Source organism: Eriocheir sinensis, unplaced genomic scaffold (genome assembly GCF_024679095.1).
Source record: "Eriocheir sinensis breed Jianghai 21 unplaced genomic scaffold, ASM2467909v1 Scaffold412, whole genome shotgun sequence".
NCBI classification, from domain to species: domain Eukaryota; kingdom Metazoa; phylum Arthropoda; class Malacostraca; order Decapoda; family Varunidae; genus Eriocheir; species Eriocheir sinensis.
Genome location: NW_026111735.1, coordinates 67526 through 90000, shown reverse-complemented (window position 1 = coordinate 90000; position 22475 = coordinate 67526). Strand labels below are relative to the sequence as shown.

Here is a 22475-nt window from a genome sequence, read left to right as displayed (position 1 = left end):
CATCTAACTTAACACACACACAGACGCACACACACACACACACACACACACACACTCACCACCTTAATAGGAGGGCCTCAACAGACGACTCTTGGCCGGAATGACTTGCGAAGGACGGAAATTCAGGTTATTGCACCATCCTGTCGCCGTGCGGAATCGTGATGTATGGTGCAAGGCAGGTCTGGTCGTCACACTCAAACACACTGGGGATTTCCATGATGTCGCTCACGTCAATGTTTGCAACACTTCCATCAGGTCGTGGACGTTGCTTGGTGTCCCAGTTCAGGGTCCTTCAGCTGGCGGTCAGCTGCGCGTGTTTTTCGTGCCCTTATGCTGTCTGACCTGTGGGATGGAGGGGGAAAGACGGGTCAGTTAGTTGTCAAGTCGTGAGAAATGACCTACGTAATGACTTGACCTGACCTGAAGAATGTTAATAGGAATGAAAAAGAAGACAGGGATATATGGAAAATAAGAAAAGAAAATGAAAGAAAACAATAATAATAATAATAATAATAATAATAATATGAAGAATTAAGGAAGAAGAAACAGAAGAAGAGGAAGAATACCAATAAAAAGAACAATACAAAGAATAAGAGAAGAGAAGAGAAGAGCCAGTAGTGGTTTGAGGTCATGTTTGAGGTTTGGTAAATACCCGACTCATTGCTAAGGGTCTGGTAAGGCTGGGAAGGACTATATGGCAGGTCAGGTTAGGTTAAGTAAGGTTAGGTAAGGTTAGGTAAGGTTAGGGAAGGTTAGGTTAGGTAGGGTTAGGATAGGATAGGATAGGTTAAGATAGGATAGGCTAGGCTAGGTTAGGTAAGGTTAGGTAAGGTTAGGATAGGATAGGCTAGGTTAGGTTAGGTAAGGTAAGGTTAGGATAGGTTAGATTAGGATAGGTTAGGTTAGAATAGGTAAGGTTAGGATAGGATAGACTAGGTTAGGTTAGGGAAGGTTAGGATAGAATAGGTTAGGTAAGGTTAGGATAGGTTACGGAAGGTTAGGATAGGATAGACTAGGTTAGGTTAGGTAAGGTAAGGATAGAATAGGTTAGGTAAGGTTAGAATAGGTTAGGTAAGGTTAGGAAAGGATAGGATAGGATAGGATAGGATATGATAGGTAAGGTAAGGTTCGGTTAGCTTGACTCACCCAGCGAAATAGTTGTTTACAAATCGCGCTGAAGCAAACTGAAGGATGAACGAGGAGTTTGAGATCTTGACGGATTGCGCCTTGGGCTTGCTGAAGGCGTAGGCTGACCCCAGAGGTCCTTCGGGGTCGGCAGTCAGCTCTGAGGGGGAGGGGGGAGGGAAGGGGGGGAGGAGCGTTAGATATACACACACACACACACACACACACACATTTTTTCTCTCTCTCTCTCTCTCTCTCTCTCTCTCTCTCTCTCTCTCTCTCTCTCTCTCTCTCTCTCTCTCACACACACACACACACACACACATGCATATGAAAATGACAGCTACACTATCACATGCTTTGCTATAATATAATGACAATGATAATGATGATAATGATGATGATGATGACGATAGTGACCTCTAGACCCTTCACCATCAACACACACACACACACACACACACACACACACACACACACACACACTGGGACTACAACCTTTGCCAGTGACTGAAATGAAGTCTTGGGTGAGTGAGTGAGTGAGTGAGTGAGGAAGAGGAGGAGGAGGAGGAGGAGGAGGAGGAGGAAAGAAAACTATGGAGAAGAAAAAAAAGTTTGAATGAGAAAAAGGAGGAGGAGGAGGAGGAGGAGGAAAGAAAACTATGGAGAAGAAAAAAAAGTTTGAATGAGAAAAAGGAGGAGGAGGAGGAGGAGGAGGAAAGAAAAATATGGAGAAGAAAAAAAAGTTTGAATGAGAAAAAGGAGGAGGAGGAGGAGGAAGAGGAAAAAAGGAGGAAGGAGGAGAAGGAGGCTTGTGAGTGGGTGAGTGCGTGCGTGCAGGTGAAAGTCATATTCCGAACCTAACATGAAAAATGAGTGCGTAGGATCACCACAACCTCTTCTAACCCTCACCCCACACAAAAAATGAGTGCATTCGTGAGTGAGTGAGTGTGTGCGTTCGTGAGTGAGTGCGTGTGTGAGTGCGTGTGGGTCAAGTTACTCACGTTTCTGCCACAGCTGCCGTTCGTGTTGCCTCATAAACCCCCAAGCCTTGACACCCGTGCTAAAGCAATCCGTCAGAAGCTCCTCGGCCTCCCGCATAACCCTCGGACTCAACTTCAAGTCCTCACTCCCCTGCACTTCCGACCCCCTGCCCACCAGCGCTTGCATGAGGTCAGGGTTCACGCGTTGGCCCCCCGCGGTCGGGCGTTGCGTCTTGGGGTGTCCACTTGGGGTCAGTCTGGGTCGGGAGTTAGTCTGTCGCTTCGTTCTGGGTCTTGGGTCAGTTGGTGTGTGTGCTAGAAGGTGTTAGTGGCAGTCAGTCAGAGAGAGAGGGGAACATGTGTTAAGGGAATTGTGTGTATTTACCTAGTTGTATTTATCTAGTTGTAGCTGTAGTTGTAGGCCTGGGCTTTACGCTCGTGTGGTTCTGTCTCCGTATCTATGGAGTGGGTGTGTGTATGTGTGTGTGACCTACCATGTGTAAAGGGTAGAGTGTGTTCGGTGTGTGCGTTAGGGTGTGCCGGCAAGCTAGTCTTCACGGCATCTGTTAATTACACCTCGGACTTCGCTGAACACGCTATACTGTGATTTATACCTGATTTTTAAGTGTTATATTTGTGTTTATTATGGGATTATTATGTTCCAGTGTGTGTCATTGTTAAGTTGGGCTCCAGGGCTACACACACACACACACACACACACACACACACACACACACACACACACACACACACACGATCACTAGTCATGTCAGTATAGTTCTGTAGATTTCGATAGGCCTTTGCCATAATGAAACACACACACACACACACACACACACAATCACTAGTCATGTCAGAATAGGCCTCCCCATAGGCTCACAAGATGGTCAGAGAAAAAAAATAAAATAATAATGTCAGTCAAACTAGGTCATTGTGTGTATTTGGGGTCATCCTAGGTCACTCCCCCCCCTCCATACTTCCCCCCCTTTACTGACCTCACTATCATCATCATAATAATCATTATCATTATATTAAATACGTTCATATATATAATTAAATCTCTCTCTCTCTCTCTCTCTCTCTCTCTCTCTCACACACACACACACACAGAAATATACAGACTTAGAAATATTAACCGATGAAATTAAAAGAAAAAAGAAAACACACACACACACACACACACACACGCCAACACTCACGTGCTTCCCAGGGGTTACACTCGAAGTCCCTCATGTTGGTGATGTCGCGCCTGGCCCTCTCAATGCTCTCCTGAAGCATCTTGTCGGGAATGATGAAGTTGGGGCTGGCGGTCTTCCACTTATTCAGGTCCACACCCTTGATATTCTTTCCCTGGCAGGCCATTGGGGCATTCCTGTGCGTGGAGAGCTTGGTTAACTATCGCCTGGTCCTCTGTCTGTCTGCCTAACTACCCGTCCCTTCCTTAACCAAAGACTTTCCCTCATAGTGACAATATAAGAACTTGAGAACGTAAGGAGGGTGCAAGGGGCCATTGGGACGTTCCTGTGCGTGGAGAGCTCGGTTAATTATTGCCTGGTTCTCTGTCTGTCTGCCTAGCTACCCGTGCCTTTCCTAACCAAAGCCATCCCCTCATAGTGACAATATAAGAACTTGAAAACATAAGGAGGATGCAAGAGGCCATTGGGGCGTTCCTGTGCGTGGAGAGCTTGGTTAACTATCGCCTGGTTCTCTGTCTGTCTGCCTAGCTACCCGTGCCTTTCCTAACCAAAGCCATCCCCTCATAGTGACAATATAAGAACTTGAGAACGTAAGGAGGGTGCAAGGGGCCATTGGGGCGTTCCTGTGCGTGGAGAGCTCGGTTAATTATTGCCTGATCCTCTGTCTGTCTGCCTAACTACCCGTCCCTTCCTAAACCAAAGACTTTCCCTCGTGGTGACAATATAAGAGCTTGTGAACGTAAGGAGTCTGCAAGAGGCCATTGGTGCATTGCTGTGGGTGCAAAACTTGGTTAACTATCACCTGGTCCTCTGTCTGTCTGTCCAGCTATCCGTCCCTTCCTTAACCCAACACATTCCCTCATAATGGCAACACATGCGTAGACGTAACACATAGCTCGTCACATAAACACACACACACACGCATCTATCCAACATTCACGTTCTATCTATCTATGTAACTACAGTAAAACCCCGATTATCCGAAAGCGGATTATCCGAAAAACTGGATTATCCGAAATTGATCTGGATAATGCAATTAAAAAAAAAAAAATCTACACTAAAACGTTATAAAACATCAAAAATAAATAAAAGTAACTACATATGTACTATATTAACACATTAAAAATTGATAAGAACAGTTAAAATGAATATGCTTTCTAATACGTATTGCCGAAATAGCTTGTAACGAATAGATCAATGTATTAGACAAAAAACATTAAACAAACTCTCAACAACACCGTCCGCACCTTCGCCCCAGCAAGGACGTAGGTGCGCGAACGAACAAACTACTGCACTACTCTCACACCGTACTCTCAAGACAACGACACAAACACGACTCCCTCTCCACTCCATGCCACATTCCCTTCCAACATACGAGTTGCGCGATAATATGAGTCATCATACTGTGTCTCCACCTGCACGATGCATCAAGGTCACACTTGCAAGCTTGCACAACCATTCACAATCGCACTCTGCAACATTCACAATTCAGATCTGCAACGCTCACAAGTATCAACATACACTGGTCCAGACAAGGAGACACACAGACAAACATACAATAAAACATTTACATCACATGTTTTAAGCGTACTGCTTTGTTTAGCGTAGCGTGTGTTTGTTTGGTTTCATTGTTTACATCGTCAGTCGGCGGCAGTCGCGTCACACACTTCACACTGGGCAGTCGCATCGCGTTCTACCTGTGCTTCGACCTCACTTCTTTCTACATCACCATGCCGAAAGAAACCGGGAAAAGGAAGAAAGTCGTCCTTACCATACAGCAGAACACAATGCCGACGATCAAACTGGCGGCGATCAAAATGGCGGCCATAAATCCGGATTATCCGAAAAATCGGCTTATCCGAAAGAGGCTTCCCCCCTTCCATTTCGGATAATCGGGGTTTTACTGTATTTTCAAACTGGCGATCTGGCGCTCTGAGATGCTTAAGAATACAAGCTTAAAACTATCGTAAACACACTTATTAAAACAGCACATACTGACTCATACAGAGCCTCATAGTTTGACCGTCATTCTCATGTTGAGGCTCTCTCAGACTCCCTTGAGCGAGCACTTGGTACCCTGAGGGATTTTTTAGTATAGGCGAGGGGGGGAGGAGTAATGGGAGCAATGGGAGGAGTAATGGGAGGGGACATCTAGCTCATAATATAACCAGGCAGCTTAGAAGTAATTCTAGAGGAGTAACAGAGGACGGGCTAAGAATCTTCTATACTAACAGCAGGAGCCTCAGAAACAAGATAGACTTACTAAGGGGTGAAGCTTGTTCAGAAAATTTTGACATAATAGCGATCACTGAGACATGGATAGACTTTGCTAATAGAAATTTTAGGTCAGAATTTGAAATAACGGATTATCAGATGTTTCACAAAGACAGAAGGGGCAGAAAGGGAGGTGGAGTTGCGCTATATGTTAAAGACTCACTTAAATGTTTAGTTAACAACTCAGTCAAAACTAACATGGATTCAGAATCAGTTTGGGAAAGAAAAACTAACTCTAGGAGTTATATACAGGCCACCCAACCTTAACAGGCAGGACACGAGTATATTACTACAGGAGATTGGCAGGGCGAGTATGAGTAGAAATGTCTGCGTAATGGGGGACTTTAATTATAGGAATATAGACTGGGAAGATCTAGTGGGTGACCTGGAAGCCGAGGACTTTCTTGAAGTTATACAAGATAATTTCCTTAAGCAGGTAGTTACTGAGCCTACCAGAGGAGATAACATATTAGACTTAGTCCTAACCAATAATGGGAACTTGCTACGTGAGTTGGAGGTGGGCGGAGTTAGGAAATAGTGATCACAGAACGGTTCGTTTAGGTTAGACTGCGGTAACCCGTGATCCAAACCCAGTGTTAGTGCCAGATTTTAGAAGAGCAAACTACGAGGGCTTGAAGATATCTTGAAGGGTAAACTGGGATAATTTAGGATTCATGAGGGCCAGAACTGCGGATTGGAGAGCCAGGAGAACCAGGTAGAAATGTCTTACAATAATTTAGTTAGAGTAATAGTAGAGGGGCAAGGACAGCATATACCACAGCGAACACTTAGAAAAGAAAACAATGATCCTAAGTGGATGACTCGTGGACTAAAATACGAGATTGGGTGAAAGAAGGGAATTTATCAGAAAATAAAGAATGGGAAACACATCTCAGGGGCGATGCGTCGAACTATCTAGATTAGTTAAGAAAAACACCAGGATAGCAAAAAGAACTATGAGATCAAAGTAGCAAATGAGGCGAAAAGTAATCCTAAGGGCTTCTTTCAGATGTATAGAACAAAACACGGGAGAAAATTGGACCGCTGAAATCAAACACAGGGAGCTAGTAGAAAATTACGAAAATATGAGCACATTGTTGAACGACTACTTCCTTTCAGTATTCACACAGGAGGATCGAGCGACTATACGGAAAGAGTTCAGGTGTGCGAGGCGGGATGGCGATAAATTGAGGATATAATCATTACCAGGCAAGTAGTTCAGGATGAGATAGATAAGCTTAAGAAGAACAAGTCGCCAGGTCCTGGGGATATTTCCGAGGGTATTAAAGGAGCTAGGTGATATAATCAGTGACCCACTAACCGACATCTTTAAGATGTCGGTAAATACTAACTATGTGCCGAGCCTATGGAAAGTAGCTAATGTGGCCGATTTTTAAAAAGGGGACAGGTCAGTTGCTTCAAACTATCGCCCAATTAGCTTAACATCGGTTATAGGGAAGATGCTGGAGTCCATAATAGCCAGGAACATTCGGGAGCATTTAGAAACATAGCTTAATTCACGACTGCAGCATGGGTTCACAAAGGTAGGTCATGCCTCACCAATCTCTTGTCCTTCTACAATAAAGTATTTGAGGCGGTTGACAGAGATGAAAATTATGATGTAATCTATCTTGATTTTAGTAAAGCGTTTGACAAAGTTCCTCACCAACGACTGTTGCTTAAATTACAGGCTCACGGAGTAGAGGGTAAAGTTTTGAACTGGGTCAAGGCGTGGCTTAGCAATAGGAACCAAAGAGTGCAAATCAATGGTAAAAGATCTGACTGGGGATGTGTTACGGTGGGGTCCCACAAGGTTCGGTATTAGGTCCACTTTTGTTTATTATTTATATCAATGACTTAGACACAGGAATTAGTAGTGATGTTAGTAAATTTGCAGATGATACCAAGATCGGTAGAGTAATTGAGTCGGATCAGGACGCTAGTATTCTCCAAGGTGAACTCAACAGATTATATGACTGGGCGGATAAATGGCAGATGGAGTTCAATGTAGGAAGTGCAGTATTCTGAGTGTAGGTCGGAACAACCCCTCACATAACTATTGCTTAAATGACACTCTCATAAGTAGGTCTGGATGCGCGAGAGGATTTAGGGGTCTTAGTGAGCTCTGAACTCCGTCCAAGGGCACAATGCATTCAAGCTAGAAATCGAGCTAATAGGGTACTGGGATTTATTTCAAGGGCGTAAGCAACAGAAGCCCAGTCTTCCTCAAACTATATTTAGCATTAGTTAGACCTCATCTTGACTATGCGGTTCAGTTCTGGTCACCCTACTATAGAATGGATATCAAAATGTTAGAATCGGTGCAGAGGAGGATGACTAAGATGATTCAGGGGTTGAGAAACTTGCCATACGAGGAAAGACTCAAACAGTTAAACTTGCATTCTCTAGAAAGGCGAAGGGTGCGTGGAGACATGATCGAGGTTTATAAATGGATGAAGGGCTTTAATAAGGGAGACATTCATAAGGTTTTGTTGGTAAGAGAACCGGGTAGGACACGAAGTAACGGGTTTAAACTGGATAAATTCAGATTCAACAGGGACATAGGCAAAAATTGGTTTACTAATAGGGTGGTGGATGAGTGGAATAGGCTTAGCAGTCATGTGGTGAGTGCCAATACAATTGTCACATTCAAAAATAGACTAGATAAATTCATGGACAGCGATATTAGGTGGGGTTAGATACACGGGAGCTTAGGGTCAAAGGAGCTGCCTCGTACAGGCCTACCGGCCTCTTGCAGACTCCTGCATTCTTATGTTCTTATGTTCTTATACTTACAGGAAGGAATCAGTCTCCAGCATGACCTTGGGCTGGACGTGCTGGAGCTTGTCGCTGTTGTCGCAGATCACACGTCCCAGGCTGGTCTTGCGGAGCTCGTAAAGTTGTTCTGAAAGTGTTTATCGAACGTACGTGAGCCAAAAATTGACTTGGTATATCTTAAAGCACTATCTAAGTATATGTTATTGGTGACGCAGGAAAATATTTAGGTTGGTAATCTTTACCGTGTAGCAGCGACGGGCCAAATTTGTGTCTTTACCGTGTAGCAGCGACGGGCCAAATTTGTGTCTTTACCGTGTAGCAGCGACGGGCCAAATTTGTGTCTTTACCGTGTAGCAGCGACAGGCCAAATTTGTGTCTTTACCGTGTATCATCGACGGGCCAATTTGTTTTCTTTACCGTGTAGCAGCGACGGGCCAAATTTGTGTCTTTACCGTGTAGCAGCGACGGGCCAAATTTGTGTCTTTACCGTGTAGCAGCGACGGGCCAAATTTGTGTCTTTACCGTGTAGCAGCGACGGGCCAAATTTGTGTCTTTACCGTGTAGCAGCGACGGGCCAAATTTGTGTCTTTACCGTGTAGCAGCGACGGGCCAAATTTGTGTCTTTACCGTGTAGCAGCGACGGGCCAAATTTGTGTCTTTACCGTGTAGCAGCGACGGGCCAAATTTGTGCCATGATATAACACCCCCCCAAAAGATGATACATAAACTGATCACAAATGCTTTGATATATATTATGAAATGGTTTGTATGGATGATGATTTTCCTCATTTTTCTTGCTTAGAAGGACCATTAAGAAACATGATACCCGCTGTTACCGGGTTAAACACTTCTCTAAACACACACACACACAAACACACACACACACACACACAGACCGATGCTTAGTTAACGATGTTTTTGTTTGCATCTATGTATATGATGTTTTGATAGCAATAAATATTTACTTACTAACACACCGACGTAAGTGTTAACATTCAACACTCCCTGAACGTGCATGTACGTTCGCAAGAGACATCGTGGCGACTCCTATAGATTCTTTCCAGTGGTGTTTTTGGTTTCTAGCTGTGATGAATAGTTTTTGAGATACAGAGGTTAAAAGAGACCCCCCATTGGACAGCCCAACTGCACCTGAGGGGATAGTCGCGTCCGCACTTTGCTGCAAGGAAAGGGTTAAACACCTCTTCCTCACCCTATAGAAAGTCATGCACTGTCACCCTTCCTCACCCTAAAGAAAGGAAAGTCATGCATTGTCACCCCTTCACTCCTGTCACCCCTTTAAACACCCCTTCCTCACCCTATAGAAAGGAAAGTCATGCATTGTCACCCCTTCACTCCTGTCACCCTTCCTCTCCCCCCTATAGCAAGGACAAACACATATCTCTCACCCCTTCACTCTTGTCACCCCTTCCTCATCCCCCTATAGCAAGGAAAACACACACATCACTCACCCCTTCCTTGGTACAGGTGCACATGACACAGGGTGATATGCGCTCGGCCGCCCTGAAGTCAATATTAGTCCTGCCTACCCATAGCTGGGCACGATAACAGAAAACCTTATTCCCGATAACCGATAACTGATAATGAAAAACCTTAACGGCGATAACCGATATTCGTTAACTAGAGACACAAATATAGGCAATAACCGATAACCGATACCCGATATAAATCCGCAATGCCGAAACTAGCTAGCGATAAGTCCGATAGGCGAAAACGATACTATATTGATATTACAGATAGAACAACATTGATGAATTCAAATTTTCATTATCTGTATTTTAGGAAACTTACAAAACCTGAAAATCACACGTTGACACGTACATATAGACGGTAATACTGGAAATGCCTGAACCGGTGTTGTGTTATTTGGCATCCCACCGTCAAAATTGTTTACAAACACTGGTCTCTAAATGAGCGGTGCATGCTCAGACCAGCAAGCGTGAACCTGTACAGTCTCACAAAGCTTTTAAACCGTAATTAAGAGTTGCTGGAAGGCTGAATCAGACATATAGTACCACTACCACCATCCTCGCTGTTTTTAGAACGACACTCTGTACAAGTTGTATTTATATGTACAGAGTGTACGAAACAGCATGGTGGTACTGTATGTTTGATTCAGCTTCAGCAACTCTAATGTAAAAAGCATTGTGAGACTGAACAGGTCTACACTTAATGGTCTGAGCATAGTTCGACTAGAGACCAGTGTTTGTAAACAAAAGCCAGCTTTTTTGACGATGGGACACCAAATAACACAACACCGGGTGCCTTCAGTATCATGGCATGGTCACAAACGAATATGGAATATCAAATTTAAGGCAGTGAATAATCATATATGGGGCAAAGTTAAATGATTTTTCTCTATGAGATATTGATTTTTGAGTAGCATAAAATAAATAACCTAGTGTTTTAATTTACATGATCTAACCATGAAATCTCATCACGAAGATATTTCATACCCGAAGTTTTTCATACAACACCGGCCACGCATGCTGAGTCGGGAGACAACGTTTTTTTCTGAGGCGGAAAAAAGTAGCGATCATCGCTAGTTTGGTTACAAAAAACGAAGATACCGATATATATTTAAATAAGTAGCGGATGGTCGATAATCCGATTTTGTTATCAGCGATAAAGTATCGCGATAACTTATCGCGATAACGCCCAGCTATGTGCCTACCCCACATGACACGCGCTCCTTCCACAGCTCCGGGTTGATCCCCGGCAGGTCACGGCAGGACACACGAGGGTTCCTGAAACATCAATGGGATCATCACTGTGTCTGGTTGGTGTGATGAGAAGTTTCCGCCTCCCATGTTGACAATTTCCAGAGGTCAAAAATGAGGTTAACTGGGTTCTCATGTCTGTGTTTTGGGGTTCCTGGTACAGAGAAAGGGTCAAACTACCACTGGGGTCATAAAACTCCCCCTCGAAATGCCCTGAACTCGTATGAAAGCCTAGTCAAATATGCGTGTTCTTAGGTTCTTGGTACAGAGGAAGGGTCAAACTACCACTGGGGTCATAAAACTCCCCCTGGAAATGCCCTGAACTCGTATGAAAGCCTAGTCAAATATGCGTGCTCTTAGGTTCTTCGTACAGAGGAAGGGTCAAACTACCACTGGGGTCATAAAACTACCCCTGGAAGTGCCCAAATCTCCTATGAAAGCCTTGTCAAATATATGTTTTCTTAGGTTTACAGTACAGATGGAGGTTCATACTACTACCAGGGTCATGAAACTACCCCTGGGAGAAAAAGTACAACAAGAAAAATAAAGATAGGATTAAAAAGAAGATGAAGAATTAGAGGAAAAAAAGGAAGAAAAAGAAGAATTAGGGAAAGAAAAAGAAGAAGAAATAGAATTAGAGGAAGAAAAAGAAGAAAAGAATTAAAAGAAGAAAAAGAAGAAAAATAATTAGAGGAAGAAAAAGAAAAAAAATAATTAGAAGAAGAAAAAGGAAGAAGAAAAATAATTAGAGGAAGAAAAAGAAGAAAAAAAATAATTAGAGGAAGAAAAAGAAGAAAAAGAATTAGAAGAAGAAAAGGACAAGAAAAAGAAGAATTTGAGGAAGAAAAGAAGAAAAAGAAGAAGAAAAAAGAATTAGAGGAAGAAAAAGAAAAAAAAATTAGAGAAAGAAAAAGAAGAAGAAGAAGAATTAGAGGAAGAAAAAGAAGAAGAAAAAGAATTAGAGGAAGAAAAAGAAGAAAAAAGAATTAGAGGAAGAAAAAGAAGAAGAAAAAGAATTAGAGGAAGAAAAAGAAGAAGAAAAAGAATTAGAGGAAGAAAAAGAAGAAGAAGAATTAGAGGAAGAAAAAGGACAAGAAAAAGAATTAGAGGAAGAAAAAGAAGAAAAAGAATGAGGAAGAAAAAGAAGAAGAAAAAGAATTAGAGGAAGAAAAGGACAAGAAAAAGAATTAGAGGAAGAAAAAGGACAAGAAAAAGAATTAGAGGAAGAAGAAGAAGAATTAGAGGAAGAAAAAGAAGAAGAATTAGAGGAAGAAAAAGAAGAAGAAAAGAATTTAAGGAAGAAAAAGAAGAAGAAAAAGAATTAGAGGAAGAAAAAGAACAAGAAAAAGAATTAGAGGAAGAAGAAGAAGAATTAGAGGAAGAAAAAGAAAAAAGAAAAATTAGAGGAAGAAAAAGAAGAAGAAAAGAATTTAAGGAAGAAAAAGAAGAAAAAGAATTAGAGGAAGAAAAAGGACAAGAAAAAGAATTAGAGGAAGAAAAAGAAGAAGAAGAAGAATTAGAGGAAGAAAAGAAGAAGAAAAAGAATTAGAGGAAGAAAAAGAAAAAGAAGAAGAATTAGAGGAAGGAAAAGAAGAAGAAAAAGAATTAGAGGAAGAAAAAGAAGAAGAAAAGAATTAAAGGAAGAAAAAGAAGAAAAATAATTAGAAGAAAATAATTAGAAGAAGAAAAAGGACAAGAAAAATAATTAGAAGAAGAAAAAGAAGAAAAAAAAGAATTAAGAGGAAGAAAAGTGTGTTCTGTGTATAGTGCCAAGGGTGTTCTGTATAATGCCAGGCTGTTCTATAGTGCCAAGGGTGTTCTGTATAGTGCCAGGCTGTTCTATAGTGCCAAGGGTGTTCTGGATATAGTGCCAAGCTGTTGTATATAGTGCCAAGATGTTCTAAAGTGCCAAGGGTCGTGTGTAGTGCCAAGCTGTTGTATATAGTGCCAAGATGTTCTATAGTGCCAGGTTGTTCTATAGTGCCAAGGGTGTTCTGGATATAGTGCCAAGCTGTTGTATATAGTGCCAAGATGCAGTGTGTAGTATCAGGGTGTTCTATAGTGCCAATGGTGTTGTGTATTGCCAGGGTGTGTATGGCACTCTCTGGGGACCTACCTCCTATGAAACACCTTCCTGATGGCGCCTGGCACTCATGATTCTCCTGCTCAGTGGGCAGCAGCAGCTTGCCTCCCAAGGGGTTAGGAGTGCCACGCAGCTTGCCATCCTGTTGAGTGACAATGGTGATATTAGTCTCTCTCTCTCTCTCTCTCTCTCTCTCTCTCTCTCTCTCTCTCTCTCTCTCTCTCTCTCTCTCTCTCTCTCTCTCTCTCTCTCTCTCTCTCTCTCTCTCTCTCTCTCTCTCTCTCTCTCTCTCCTTTCCTTCTCTTCTCATTTTTTCTTCTCTCTCTCTCTCTCTCTCTCTCTCTCTCTCTCTCTCTCTCTCTCTCTCATTACCCTCCATCTCTCTCTCCTTTCCTTCCCTTCCATAATAACAACAACAATACTAATACTAATACTAATACTAATAATAACAATAACAATAACAATAACAAACCCTCACCGTTAGCATTCTCAGTTGTCTCTGTTCACACTTGTCTGAGCCATAGGTGTGTGAGGCGTCCACAAATGCAGTGACCTGGTTCATCTGCTCTCAGTAACCTGGGTCGAGAAAGGTCAAGGAGAGAGAGAGAGAGAGAGAGAGAGAGAGAGAGAGAGAGAGAGAGAGAGAGAGAGAGAGAGAGAGAGAGAGAGAGAGAGAGAGAGAGAGAGAGAGAGAGAGAGAAGTATAAAAAGAAAACAATGTAAACACACACACACACACACACACACACACATACACATACGATTTATGATTTCAAGACCAACTTAGATAATGGTTAGGTTAGGGTAAGTTAGGTACACACACACACACACACACACACACACACACACACACACAGACATTGATATAGCCAAGATATTTAAAGTTATACAATTGGAAAACTGCCTTAAATATGTTAGCAAAAAAACATTACTTACACACACACACACACACACACACACACACACTCAGATACAGCCAAGATATTTAAAGTTATTCAATTGGAAAACTCTTTTAAAATGTTAGCAATAAACCATTACTTACTTACACACACACACACACACACACACACACATTGATATAGCCAAGATATTTAAAGTTATACAATTGGAAAACTCTCTTAAAATGTTAGCAATAAACCATTACTTACACACACACACACACACACACACATACCTTTGTTGATGGGCGTGAAGATGATGTCATGGTCGATAAGCTGCCCCCATTGCATGACCATGAGGGTGTAGCGAACATGAGGAGCCGAGACATCGTTGTGCATGTTCGTAGAGATTAGCCGAGGGGAAGGAAGCGGCTGACCTGTGATTGACGCAGCTCGGGGTTTTGATAGCCCTGGAAATGGAGGTAGAATAGTGGGGTTAATAGTAGTAGTAGTAGTAGTAGTAGTAGTAGTAGTAGTAGTAGTAGTAGTAGTAGTAGTAGTAGTAGTAGTAGTAGTGGCTTAGATAGGCCTGGAAATAGGGGGATAGTTGTTGTAGTAATGGTAGTAGTTGTAGTAGTAGTAGTAATGGTAGTAGTAGTAGTAATGGTAGTAGTAGTAGTAATGGTAGTAGTAGTAATGGTAGTAGTAGTAGTAGTAGTAGTAGTAGTGGTGGTGACTATAATTTGTTTGTCTATACATATACATGCATATTCTCTCTCTCTCTCTCTCTCTCTCTCTCTCTCTCTCTCTCTCTCTCTCTCTCTCTCTCTCTCTCTCTCTCTCTCTCTCATTCTCTTCTCTTCTCTTCTCTTCTCTTCTCTTCTCTTCTCTTCTCTTCTCTTCTCTTCTCTTCTCTTCTCTTCTCTTCTCTTCTCTTCTCTTCCCTTCTCTTCTCTTCTCTTCTCTTCTCTTCTCTTCTCTTCTCTTCTCTTCTCTTCTCTTCTCTTCCCTTCCCTTCCCTTCTCTTCTCTTCTCTTCTCTTCTCTTCTCTTCTCTTCCCTTCCCTTCCCTTCCCTTCTCTTCTCTTCTCTTCTCTTCTCTTCTCTTCTCTTCTCTTCCCTTCCCTTCCCTTCTCTCATAGCCTGTCAATCACACACACACACACACACACACACACACACACACACACACACACACACACACACACACACACACAGAATTGATATTACGTAATCCTCATCTAACTTAACACACACACAGACACAACCCTCCCTCACACACACACACACACACACACACACACACACACACACACACACTCACCACCTTCATAGGAGGGATTCAACAGACGACTCTTGGCCCGGAATGACTTGCCGAAGGACGGGAAATTCAGGTTATTGCACCATCCTGTCGCCGTACGGAATCGTGATGTATGGTCACAAGGCAGGTCTGGTCGTCACACTCAAACACACTGGGGATTTCCATGATGTCGCTCACGTCAATGTTTGGCAACACTTCCATCAGGTCGTGGACGTTGCTTGGTGTCCCGGATTCAGTGTCCTTCAGCTGGCGGTCAGCTGCGCGTGTTTTTCGTGCCCTTATGCTGTCTGACCTGTGGGATGGAGGGGGAAAGACGGGTCAGTTAGTTGTCAAGTCGTGAGAAATGACCTACGTAATGACTTGACCTGACCTGAAGAATGTTAATAGGAATGAAAAAGAAGACAGGGATATATGGAAAATAAGAAAAGAAAATGAAAGAAAACAATAATAATAATAATAATAATAATAATAATAATAATAATATGAAGAATTAAGGAAGAAGAAGAAACAGAAGAGGAAGAATACCAATAAAAAGAACAATACAAAGAATAAGAGAAGAGAAGAGAAGAGCCAGTAGTGGTTTGAGGTCATGTTTGAGGTTTGGTAAATACCCGACTCATTGCTAAGGGTCTGGTAAGGCTGGGAAGGACTATATGGCAGGTCAGGTTAGGTTAAGTAAGGTTAGGTAAGGTTAGGTAAGGTTAGGGAAGGTTAGGTTAGGTAGGGTTAGGATAGGATAGGATAGGTTAAGATAGGATAGGCTAGGTTAGGTAAGGTTAGGTAAGGTTAGGATAGGATAGGCTAGGTTAGGTTAGGTAAGGTAAGGTTAGGATAGGTTAGATTAGGATAGGTTAGGTTAAAATAGGTAAGGTTAGGATAGGATAGACTAGGTTAGGTTAGGGAAGGTTAGGATAGAATAGGTTAGGTAAGGTTAGGATAGAATAGGTTAGGTAAGGTTAGGATAGGTTACGGAAGGTTAGGATAGGATAGACTAGGTTAGGTTAGGTAAGGTAAGGATAGAATAGGTTAGGTAAGGTTAGAATAGGTTAGGTAAGGTTAGGAAAGGATAGGATAGGATATGATAGGTAAGGTAAGGTTCGGTTAGCTTGACTCACCCAGCGAAATAGTTGTTTACAAATCGCGCTGAAGCAAACTGAAGGATGAACGAGGAGTTTGAGATCTTGACGGATTGCGCCTTGGGCTTGCTGAAGGCGTAGGCTGACCCCTGAGGTCCTTCGGGGTCGGCAGTCAGCTCTGAGGGGGAGGGGGGAGGGAAGGGGGGGAGGAGCATTAGATATACACACACACACACACACACACACACACACACATTTTCTCTCTCTCTCTCTCTCTCTCTCTCTCTCTCTCTCTCTCTCTCTCTCTCTCTCTCACACACACACACACACACACACACACACATATTCTCTCTCTCTCTCTCTCTCTCTCTCTCTCTCTCTCTCTCTCTCTCTCTCTCACACACACACACACATGCATGTATATATATGAAAATGACAGCTACACTATCACATGCTTTGCTATAATATAATGACAATGATAATGATGATAATGATAATGATGATGATGACGATAGTGACCTCTAGACCCTTCACCATCAACACACACACACACACACACACACTGGGACTACAACCTTTGCCAGTGACTGAAATGAAGTCTTGGGTGAGTGAATGAGTGAGTGAGTGAGGAAGAGGAGGAGGATGATGAGGAGGAGGAGGAGGAGGAGGAGGAGGAGGAGGAAAGAAAACTATGGAGAAGAAAAAAAAGTTTGAATCTCACACACCTCACTCACCGCCTCTCTTTCCCCCTCTTTACTCACCTCACATCTCTTCCTACTCCTCCTCTCTCCCACCTCACCTATTTCCTAACCCTCCTTGATCTCACACACCTCACTCACCGCCTCCCTTTCCCCTTCTTTACTCACCTCACATCCCTTCCTACTCCTCCTCTCCCACCTCACCTATTTCCTAGCCCTACTGTATCTCACACACCTATCTTTCCACCTCTTTACTCACCTCACATCCCTTCCTACTCCTCATCTTTCTCACTTTTACTCCATTACTAATCTACATCTCACACACCTCACCCCTTTCCTGATCCCCTTCACTCTGTGTTTTATCTCTTTCATTTCAGCTAAGATGGCGCCTAGAAGTGCAGTACTTGTAAGTAGCTTCTCAGCTCACTTTTACAGGGTTCTGCTGTCTGTCGACTGTGTCTGTCCAGGCAGCATCTCGAGACAAGACTGCAGGAGCAGGAAGAGAAGATGGAAGGCCAGAATAAAATAATGGAGCTTTCTCTCACCAGGCAGCATCTCGAGACAAAACTGCAGGAGCAAGAAGAGAAGATGGAAGCAGGTACGAATAAAATAATATAGCTTTCTCGACATGTTGACTACTTGCAGGAATTAATCAAGGCTAACGTTGCTGTGTTGCCAAACCCTTCTCCAACCGCCTTGCCCTCAGCGGTACCGTCGACACCAGCGGACAACACCACGCAACGGGAGGATGCTAGTGGCACCGACCATGATGGCTTCACCGTCGTGAATGGAGGAGCCAAACCAGCCAGACAAGCGATTTATCCTGTTCATTGCTTCAACAGGTTTGCCATTCTGGAGGAGGAGGACGAGCAGGAGAGCACCTTCCTGGTGGGTGACTCCATGATTCGCCAGCAGGTCATTGAGTTCTGCGGCAGAGTTCCTCGTCGAAGACGGAACTATTGCTATCCTGGTGCTGGGATCGACGACATAACTGCTGCTCTTGAGGAGATCTCCCCCCAGGCTACTAATGATTCACTGTCTGTTATCCACACAGGTACGAACGACATCACCACGACCCGGTCTGAGGAACTCCTGGAGAAGTACCGTAGGCTCATCCAGCAGTATAAGACTAAATCCCCTAACATTTTGATTTCAGGAGTTCTACCACGGACTTGGGCGGAGAGCGACTTTTTCAGTAAGGCCTTCAGCCTAAACAACCGCTTACAGACTCTTTGTAGGGAGCTTGACGTGGAGTTCCTAAACGCATGGGACAATTTCTATGGACAAAATGAGCTCTTTCACAGGGACGGATTGCACCTTTCTCCCATCGGGCAGCCAGACTCGAAGGCTCCTCAACGAAGCAGTGCGTGTCATCCGAACAAAAACGAGTCACGGCCACATCCCTCCACCCCGCCCGTGTAAATAGACGCCGTGCATCACAACAAACCCGTAACCGTGATCCATAAGTACCACCACCTCTATTACCAAGCCTCTAGATAACTTAAAATCCTTAGTTTCAATGCGTAGCCTAAGAAACAAATTTGATGAACTGAGATGTCTTGCTTTAACAGAAAATTTTGACATAATTGCTATAACCAAACATTTATCGACACCACAAATATTGATTTAAGTTCCGAATACAACATAGATGGCTACAGACTCTTCAACAAAGATCGTGTAAACCGTGAGAGGCGGTGGCGTCGCCCTTTATGTCAAAAGCTATTTGCAACCCACTGACAGAACACCAAGAGACAGTAACGTTGAACATATGTGCGTGCGAGTAAACATTGCAAAAGTCAATTTAAATATATCTGTCACCTATAGGCCTCCGGGGCAGCGTTTTAAGGCAGTCACTTAAATAACAGCAACTCACTGATATTAGGAGACTTTAACCTCCCCCATATCGACTAAGTGACACTGTCAGGTACAGGAGGCGGGTCACATAGAATGATCGAATTTTAAGAAGAAAATTACCTAAGCCAAATGGTTTCTGAACCAACTCGACAAAATAACATACTAGACTTTGTTATAACGACCCAAGATAACCTAGTCAGTAATGTCACGGTAGGACAACACTTTGGTTCTTGCGATCATAAATTAGTGCATATCGATATTAGAGCTCAAAAAACAGTGACTGAAAATAAAGTAAAGGTGCCCAATTTCAAAAGAGCTAATTTCGTAGAAATCCGACAAAAACTAACAGAAATATGATGACGGCAACGTAGAGGAAGCCTTGCTAAACTTTACAGATCATTTACTCACTCAGCAGAACACATTTGTCCCATTGTGCGAGAAGCGAATTAACACTAATAAAAGCCCACCGTGGTTTAATAGAAATTAAACAATCAGTCAATGAGAGAAAATTGTTTTACAGATTAAAGAAAGAACAAAGCACGCCGAAAACATTAGACTTTATAATGATGCCAGGCGACGAGTAAAAAGACTAGTAGGTCAGGCAAAGCGTAGATCTGAAGAAAATATTGCAGCCAACTGTAAAATAATCCGAAATCTTTCTTCAGTTACATAAACAACAGAAAGGCGATCAAAAGTGGTATTGGACCTTTAACAAACAGCGACGGTGCACTAGTGACTGACAGCCAACACATTGCAAACCTCTTAAACAATTACTTTTCCTCGGTGTTTAATACTAACAGTCTTCCTCTCGCTACCACCAACACCAGTACTATTGTAAATCTCGAGCATGCATTGCCTAATTTTGAAATAACAACCGATGAAGTCCTTAAAGCTCTCCATTCACTTAAAACAAATAAAAGTCCTGGACCTGACAAAGTATATCCAACTCTGCTGAAAGAAACAAAGAGCGAAATACTCTCCTCCCTCACAACCGTATTCAATATGTCCTTGCGACAAGGCATCGTCCCTTCAGATTGGAAAAAGGCTAACGTGACACCGATTTTCAAGAAAGGAGACAGAAAAGTACCAGGTAATTACAGGCCCATTAGTCTAACTTCGGTTGTAGGTAAGCTACTTGAGGGCATAATTAGAGACAAACTTGTGAATTACCTTGAAAGCCACTCATTAATTGGGGACTCACAACATGGCTTCCAAACAAAAGATCCTGCCTATCAAACCTATTAACCTTTTATAACGACCTCTTCACTGTTTATGACGTAACCAAATCACTGGACATAGTCTATCTTGATTTCCAGAAAGCGTTTGATAAAGTCCCGCATCATAAATTACTTTACAAATTAAAGCAAATAGGTATTGACGGTCAAGTAAACCAATGGATCGCGAATTGGTTGAGCAACAGACAACAAAGAGTAGTGATTGACGGATTTAACTCAGAGTGGGCGCCTGTCACTAGTGGCGTCCCTCAGGGCTCGGTCCTTGGCCCAGTGCTCTTCATTATTTACATCAACGTGGATGTTGGACTCAATAACCGCATTAGTAAATTTGCAGACGACACAAAGATTGGCAACTCGGTTCTTACTGACGAAGACAGGCAAAGCCTCCAAGAGGATCTGCACAAAATTTCAGCTTGGTCGGATAGATGGGAGATGTCCTTAAACGTAGACAAGTGCCAGGTCCTTCAAGTTGGAACGAGGAATAAGAAGTTCGAATACGAAATGCGCGGCGTTAAACTCAAAAGCGTTCAATGCGTCAAAGACTTGGGGGTCAAAATCGTCAAACCTCAAATTCTCACAGCAATGCATCGATGCAGCAAATAAAGCGAACAGAATGTTGGGCTTCATTAAAAAAAACTTTGTATTCAAGAATAAAGATGTAATACTCCCGCTCTACAACAGTTTAGTCAGACCCCACTTGGAATATGCGGTACAGTTTTGGTCTCCCCACCATGCAAAGGATATTGCTAAATTAGAAGGTGTGCAGCGTCAACGAAAATGATCCCTTCCTTGCGCAACAAATCCTCTGAAGAAAGGCTTTCTACCCTTAACATGTTCTCTCTTGAGAAACGCCTCCGAGGAAAACTGATCGAATGTTTTAAAATACTTAATGGTTTCACGAATGTAGACAGATCAACATTGTTTATGATCGATGACACTTTGCGCACGAGGAACAATGGCGTAAAACTCAGATGTAGACAAGTAAATTCAGACTGCACCAAATTTTTCTTCACCAATGTTGTAGTGCGAGAATGGAATAAGCTTCCACCGTCAGTGGTCCAGTGTAACACGATTGACTCCTTCAAAAATAAGCTCGACCGTCACTTCCTTCAACTTAATATCAACTAGAGTAGAAATGCAACGTTTTGGAGTCTTCTGATTAATGTAAAATCACTTAGGTTTAAGGACAGACCACCAAGTCTGGACCATGGGGTCTGTGTGGTCTGATTTTCTATGTAAATCTATGTAAATCTCTCTCTCTCTCTCTCTCTCTCTCTCTCTCACACACACACACACACACAGAAATATACAGACTTAGAAATATTAACCGATGAAATTAAAAGAAAAAAGAAAACACACACACACACACACACAGAAACATACACTTAGAAATATTAACCGATGAAATTAAAATAAAAAAGAAAACACACACACACACACACACAGAAACATACACTTAGAAATATTAACCGATGAAATTAAAAGAAAAAAGAAAACACACACACACACACACAGAAACATACACTTAGAAATATTAACCGATGAAATTAAAAGAAAAAAGAAAACACACACACACACACACACACACACAGAAACATACACTTAGAAATATTAACCGATGAAATTAAAATAAAAAAGAAAACACACACACACACACACACACACACACACACACGCCAACACTCACGTGCTTCCCAGGGGTTACACTCGAAGTCCCTCATGTTGGTGATGTCGCGCCTGGCCCTCTCAATGCTCTCCTGAAGCATCTTGTCGGGAATGATGAAGTTGGGGCTGGCGGTCTTCCACTTATTCAGGTCCACACCCTTGATATTCTTTCCCTGGCAGGCCATTGGGGCATTCCTGTGCGTGGAGAGCTTGGTTAACTATCGCCTGGTCCTCTGTCTGTCTGCCTAACTACCCGTCCCTTCCTTAACCAAAGACTTTCCCTCATAGTGACAATATAAGAACTTGAAAACATAAGGAGGATGCAAGAGGCCATTGGGGCGTTCCTGTGCGTGGAGAGCTTGGTTAACTATCGCCTGGTTCTCTGTCTGTCTGCCTGGCTACCCGTGCCTTTCCTAACCAAAGCCATCCCCTCATAGTGACAATATAAGAACTTGGGAACATAAGGAGGCTGCAAGAGGCCATTGGGGCATTCCTGTGCGTGGAGAGCTTGGTTAACTATCGCCTGGTTCTCTGTCTGTCTGCCTAGCTACCCGTGCCTTTCCTAACCAAAG

General features: G+C 42.8%; 1 pseudogene; it reads right to left on the bottom strand.

The window, feature by feature from the left end:
• Window positions 1-22475, bottom strand: part of LOC126992181 (heme peroxidase 2-like) — an 86085-nt pseudogene that overhangs the window by 42338 nt on the left and 21272 nt on the right.